The sequence below is a fragment of the Lissotriton vulgaris genome, chromosome 12, assembly GCF_964263255.1.
Source record: "Lissotriton vulgaris chromosome 12, aLisVul1.2, whole genome shotgun sequence".
NCBI lineage: Eukaryota > Metazoa > Chordata > Amphibia > Caudata > Salamandridae > Lissotriton > Lissotriton vulgaris.
This window is the reverse complement of record NC_141700.1, coordinates 88,464,599-88,472,179: the sequence shown is the minus strand read 5'-3', so window position 1 is coordinate 88,472,179 and position 7,581 is coordinate 88,464,599.

The following is a 7,581-nucleotide window of genomic DNA, read 5'->3' as shown; positions in this document are numbered from 1 at the left end:
ATGTTAGTTACACAATAAACACCAAAGAGGGACTCGTTGTATTAAGCCAATATAATAACTTTACGCGAAACAGGAGGCCATATTGAGCTGGTGTGAAACACATACTTTGCCCCATTACTACATAAGTAGGAGTGAGTTAATAGCACTCTCCTACTCGAGCATTATGAAAAAATGTGAAAAATATGTTAACACATACATTTTACTTTAACAAACTTGCGTTGTTTAGTAAAGAATGTTCTTAATGCGAACTCAAGAGAAAAAGAAAATAAATGACATAGTGTTTAATAACATCATTCAATCTCATAACCTCGAACTCCCTTGTTACTGGGATATGAAGGTTAACTAACTAGTAGTTTAAGTTGCGGGGCTCCTCCCTGTGTGCGTCATGCAGGAATGTGGTCATGGCAACGAGAGGTAAACAAGAACTGTTTAAGTACGATATATGGAGCGAAATAATCGCCTCTTTGATATGGTGGCGCACTCTCACACGTTAGGGGTGAGTGCAAAATTGAAGGCGAGTTACAAGCTTGCCATGTTGTTTTAATGTGTAACTCGTCTAGCTTAGTGTTGTACTCCGGCAGTAATCGAGGCTGTCCGGGTTATACACTGTCTGCACGTGAAGTGCATGTGTATCCCTCTACTAGTAAGATAGGGGGTTAGGGGGTTAGGTTTGCACTACTCTGGTTAGTGAGAAGGGGAGCCCCCCTAGACGATACGCACCTATTTTATTGGCGTTAGCGTCAAAATTGTATGGTTATTCCTGGTTAGTGGATTAGACTATTGTTCTTCAGATTACCCTCTCTGATGTCTCATAGAGTCCCAAAGGTTGTGGTGTGCATGTGTAGTAACTCTGTGTGTATTACTGCATACAACACGTACAATACTAGGCTCAGGTGCATATTTAGAAAGATTAGAATGCAATTCTATTTAAAAGATGGAAGAGGATAAGAGAGGAGATTCACAGTGCAGCTCAAGATGACTCATGTAATTCTTATTCAGACATCTCCCTCGGTTGGATTTATCTGCAGAGAGACAGAGAGAATAGAGAGTATAAGGAAAAGGAGGTGCACTAGAGACAATAAATAAAGTGCAGATAATACAAATTACTTTTCCAAGTATAGTTAATCCAAACACATTGCAATAACACAATTCATTCTTGTAGGTGTACATTGTATTCCTCGTCCATATTGTGCCCCTTAGGGTAACGAGTACAGAGGCTGATTATGTATTTAGATTCTTTTTGTCTTAACTTAAGTAAGCGATTACCTCCTCTAGGGCCTATATTAACCTGCTCCAACACAAAATAAGTTAGTTTTTTGGGGTCAGAATAATGATGGCTCTCAAAATGGCGTGCTATCGGGTACTGTTGATCAAGGTTACTGATAGCTCTGGTGTGTTCCAACACTCTTTTTTTCGCCATATGTGTCGTGCTCCCTATATATAATAGATTGCACGGGCATGTCAGGGCATAGATAACAAATGAAGTGGTACATGTAAGGAATTGTTGGATTTGTTGCATCTTGTTGATGCTAGGATTCCAAAATTCCTTCTTCATGTGGCTATTGGCACAGGCTTTACAGTGGCCACAGGGGTAGAAGCCCTGTAGATCAATGCCTCTGGAGACAGGGATGGTACTGACATCATTCTTGACCAAGAGGTCTCTAAGAGTAGGTCCTCTCTTGTATGTTATGCTAGGGCGTTTGGGTAGGCTGTCTCCTATTATTGGATCAGAGGTTAGAAGGTTCCAATTTTTCACTAAACTTTTTTGAATTTGTTTTGAATTCCCGTTGTAAGTGAGAATTACTCTGGTGATGTTATCCTTTTCTTCCTCTTCCTTTGTCTTAGTCTCAAGTAAGCTCTCTCTCTCACTCTCCGACACTTTTTTGCTTGCTTTCTTTATCACCCACAAGGGATAACCTCGTTGGAGGAATCTCTGTGTCATGATTTTCTCTTCTGCCAGATAGTCTTTATGTGTACTGCAGTTTCTTTTAGCTCTGAGGAATTCCCCGTAGGGGATACTCCATTTCAGATTTTCAGGGTGGTTACTCTCTGCATGGAGCAGAGAATTGCCTGCCGTATTTTTCCTGAATAGTACAGTTCTGATGGTGTTATCTGTAATACGAACTTTGGTATCAAGATATTCCACCTCATTCTCACTGATATTACTTGTGAGTTTGATATTGCAATTATTTTGATTCAGTTTATTGATGAAGTTCATGGCCTCCGCTTTATTACCTGACCAGATGACAAAAATGTCATCAATAAACCGAAGCCATACTTTAACTTTCTGAAAGTCATTTTGCAATTTAGTGTCATTCTTGATATCCGCCTCCCATGCTCCCATGAAGAGGTTCGCCAGGCTCGGCGCAAAAGAAGTACCCATCGCGGTACCATGGGTTTGCAGAAAGATCTCGTTATTAAAGCAGAAGAAGTTATTCTCCAGGCAGTGTTTTATCATGTCTAAAAGCATAGTTGTGTGCCCTAGAAATTTTATGTCTCTCTGTTTTAGATATCTAGCACATGCTTCCAATCCCTGATTATGCTCAATGATGGTGTAAAGGGCATTTACATCCATAGTTATGAGTAGATCTTCTTTATTAATCTCCACTTGGTTGATTTTGTCAAGAAAATCCTTAGTGTCTCTCACGTACGTAGGGAGATCCATGACAAAATCCCTCAAAAAGTGGTCGATATATCGTGAGACATTCTCCAAAACACATCCCCTGGAAGAGATGATGGGTCTTCCGGGGGGATTATCAATACATTTGTGCACCTTAGGGAGGAGGTACAGAATGGGTAACAGGGGATAATCCTTTTTAAGGAAACAATATTCTTCCCATTCTAGCCAGCCTCTATCCTTCCATTCACTCAGTTTATCCCACATATTTTTAATGCTGTTATTGTATTCAGTTTGATTAGATTTTTTGTATGTCTGTCCATCATGCAGTTGTCGTTCGGCTTCTGCAACATACATCTCTCTAGGCATTATAACGATGTTCCCCCCTTTGTCAGCTGGACGGATGAGGATACTGGGGTCTTTAGCCAGGTCTTGTACAGCCGTTTTTTGAGCCACCGTTAAATTGTATTTGACTTTTTTCTTTTTACTGTTAACCTGGTTGCTTCTGCTGAGTTCCAGTAATTCATTGCCTATCTGATCTTGGAATGAGTCGATGTTATCGTGGTTCATTTTAGGGGTGAATGTGGATTTGGGTTTGAAATCTGTATTGGCGGCTTGATTGTGCTGAATTTCTAGAGCATCCAGTATTCTCCTGGCTTCAGTGCTAAGATTCAGTTCATCTTCGGTGGTATTAAGTTCATCAATGGCCACTAAGTTGTCTATATCACCAATGATCATATGTTCATTGTCAGTTTCATGATCATCAGTAGGGCGTTTTTTACTTTTTTTCGGTTTCATTTTATGCCATTTTTTAAGTTTCAACTTTCTACAAAATTTGAAGATGTCAATCTTGTCGTCAACATAGTTCATAGTTTTCGTTGGACAGAATGATAGACCCAAACATAATATTCTTTTCACTTTCATGCTTATTTGCTTATCCGACAAATTAATTATGGTTTTGTTTACCTGTTTGTCGTCCATCATTATTTCCTCTTTGTTTGGGCCCTTCTTATTCCCACTGGCCTTTGATTTGTTGTGCTGTTTGTTCCTCTGTTTCCGTTTCTTCCTCCTCTTTGCCTGGTACCTCTTGGTCTGCCTCTTGTGTTCTGGGCTTGGGCTTGGTTCTTTTCTTGTAATCTTGTCGACGATCTTGTTCCTTCCCGGTTCTGTTTCATGAACCGGTACTGCAATAAAAAATTACTCCTCTTTGGTCTTGTTTCATCTGTTGACTTAATGCTTTCAGAACTCACAGTTAGTTCTGACATATCCGTCAAGGAATCCGCAGTTTCTTTTAAATAGAATTGCATTCTAATCTTTCTAAATATGCACCTGAGCCTAGTATTGTACGTGTTGTATGCAGTAATACACACAGAGTTACTACACATGCACACCACAACCTTTGGGACTCTATGAGACATCAGAGAGGGTAATCTGAAGAACAATAGTCTAATCCACTAACCAGGAATAACCATACAATTTTGACGCTAACGCCAATAAAATAGGTGCGTATCGTCTAGGGGGGCTCCCCTTCTCACTAACCAGAGTAGTGCAAACCTAACCCCCTAACCCCCTATCTTACTAGTAGAGGGATACACATGCACTTCACGTGCAGACAGTGTATAACCCAGACAGCCTCGATTACTGCCGGAGTACAACACTAAGCTAGACGAGTTACACATTAAAACAACATGGCAAGCTTGTAACTCGCCTTCAATTTTGCACTCACCCCTAACGTGTGAGAGTGCGCCACCATATCAAAGAGGCGATTATTTCGCTCCATATATCGTACTTAAACAGTTCTTGTTTACCTCTCGTTGCCATGACCACATTCCTGCATGACGCACACAGGGAGGAGCCCCGCAACTTAAACTACTAGTTAGTTAACCTTCATATCCCAGTAACAAGGGAGTTCGAGGTTATGAGATTGAATGATGTTATTAAACACTATGTCATTTATTTTCTTTTTCTCTTGAGTTCGCATTAAGAACATTCTTTACTAAACAACGCAAGTTTGTTAAAGTAAAATGTATGTGTTAACATATTTTTCACATTTTTTCATAATGCTCGAGTAGGAGAGTGCTATTAACTCACTCCTACTTATGTAGTAATGGGGCAAAGTATGTGTTTCACACCAGCTCAATATGGCCTCCTGTTTCGCGTAAAGTTATTATATTGGCTTAATACAACGAGTCCCTCTTTGGTGTTTATTGTGTAACTAACATAAAAAATGTAATTGAACTCGGGGCAAATTGTGTGATCAAGCACTCTGTGGAGTGCGAAACGCGTCACGAGGAGATTTATGAAGTAATAAATCTTTAATCTTGGTAACCCTGGAGTTTGCTGTGTGATCCTTGTCCGAGTGCCCGTGAGGAACGCCGCTACGTTTTGCATATTGATTCCGGCTGCTCCGCCGGTTCGAGCCACACCCACGAAGGCGAGGGGTTGCAGCAGGAGCGCTGTCCAAGTGAAATATATATATATATATATATATATATATATATATATATATATTCAGCTAACAACATCCACAGGTTCTCACCCTGTTAAAGGATCGCAGCACTCATGGGGGTGGTTTACAACAGTTTTTATTAGTAAACCTCACAGCATAGCAAAGACGCGTTTCGGCATCGGCCTTCGTCAATTTGTCATACAAAGGCGCGAGGCGTCCATTATTGTTTTATAATCACTGCATGTGAGCATTTCATGGTAATCGACAAAGGACACAAGCACAACCGCTACAGGTACCGCCATCTTGTAACATGTAAATATCGCCAGATATATGTTGTGGAAAATAGACAAACAATCCATGTTTATACAGTTCATCCATATATTAGTGAACCAAGACGATTAACTTAAATCTTGCCCTGGATGGGCATATCCCACATATGTGTCCTAATTACCTGTACATTAGTCTTGCCCTGGATGGGCCATGCAGTGATAATATTCCATTGCTTATCTTCACATTATACTCCATAACTTAGAAACAATCAATACACAATTCATAACAATTGACATGCCCATCCGGCCATGTGTTACTGGCAAAGCATCTAGATATCATTTCTCATCAATCCAATAAGTTTCCATAATGGTCAGCCGACCACACTAAATAGTCAGGTAGAATAAACATATCAAAAAGCATAGAATACACACATTAACCCAAATGTACTGCCAATTCCTCGTGCATATTGAGTCCCTGCGGTGTTTTGCTCTGAAGATCTATGATATATCGCGATTCCAATCGCCTCAACTTCTGCAATCGATCTCCTCCCCTTATGTTCACAGGTACACTGTCTAGACAGAAATACGTCAACAGATCCCTATTGCGTTTATGTTCTCTGTCAAAATGTCTGGCTACAGGGTAGGACTCATCATTATTGTTTATTGCACGCATGTGCTCCAAAATTCGCATTTTGACAGGATGAGTTGTGCTGCCAATATATCTAAGCCAGCAGGGACAGCTTAAACAATAGATAGCATAGGGGGTAGAGCATGTAAGGAATTTCTGAATGTGTCTCGGTGCAATTAGTTCTGGTACTTTGTACGTTAACGTCCGTTTACTGTACTTACAGGCTTTACACCGCCCACACGGATAAAAACCATTAAGAGGTGGTAGTTTGGGTTGTACTGTATGTGCTACATGGTGACTTTTGACTAGAAGGTCCTTTAAGGCTTTAGTCTTCTCTTGCTGCTGTTGTGTTGAATGCCCTCTCATGGTTGAAAAAGCAGTGCTGCTCCACAATGGTTTTAATGAATGGTTTCTACTGTGTTTTTGACCTGTATCCTTGAAACCACTGAGGATGTTCCATAAGTTCCATGGATGTTTGTGATCACAGCTCCAGATTCTGGTGGCCAGGAGGTGCTTCCAAGTTATATGTGCTACTCCAAATGTGTTTTCAAACTCAAACACTGGCAAGGCACAAGCCTGCAGTACTGCAGGGTAATGGCATTCTAGCAGAGTGGTACTACAAAGTTAGCAACCTAGCAAAAAACCCTACTTTTCAACCTCCCTTACCGTCAGAGTGAGTTGCTCCACATGCTACGGATATTGCAATTCAACAGTTTGTCAGAGGCGCTCATGCCAGAGAACTGGTGCAGGAGCAACGTGGTCAATGACCCACAACGCCTCAACTCCAAAGACATTAGGATTTTTCCTCAGCTCTTGTCGCTCAAGCCTCACAGGAAGTACACCTTGTTCAGGAAAGAAACTTTTTGTGAGGAAGTAGGTTTGAGAACTAATCAACCTACAACGGGAGAAACCTTGACTGCGCATTTTTACAAGGTTCAGAGATTCAGATTCACCCATCAATTGGGTGAACTTTTAAAACGTATTGAACAGGTACATTGAGGACAAAAAAATGTTGACATTTTATACGATGAGCACTCTCCCAAATTGGCATTAAGTATCCTAATTTTCCTTTTAGGAGCACAGAGGAGTAACCAGAAACGTCTCACGTGCATCATGTCAGAAATATTTCTAGTTTCTACTTTTCCCTCCTGACCCTCTTCCCCCGGCTTGGACTGGATCGACGCTGTAACATTACAGCATCGGTTTAGGCAAGCAGGGGTACTGCTGGGTAAAAGCAACTCAACACATCTGGATAGGACCGCTCTGTTCCACATGGTAAAGGTAAGATTTTGACATCTGTGAGATATATTGAGCCTGACGGTGTTAAGCCAACAAAGTAGAGGAGATTGACGGCCATTCTTAAGAGGAAATTGAGAGAAAGAAGGCTTGGAGCACCTGCATACTAGTCAGAGGAATCCTCCTGTTCATCCGTCCCTCTCAAAGAAAGAAACACAGCAGGTCCTCTGCTAGAAAATGTATCATTTCCTACATAACTGGGACTTAACTTTCCCCCAAACATGTGTACTTGGTGGTGTGTGTAGCAAGATGATCCTTTGCTTGTACATTTTCCTGAGCTGTTTATAATATTGTGCTAAATTCACAGAAGGCCACTATTTGA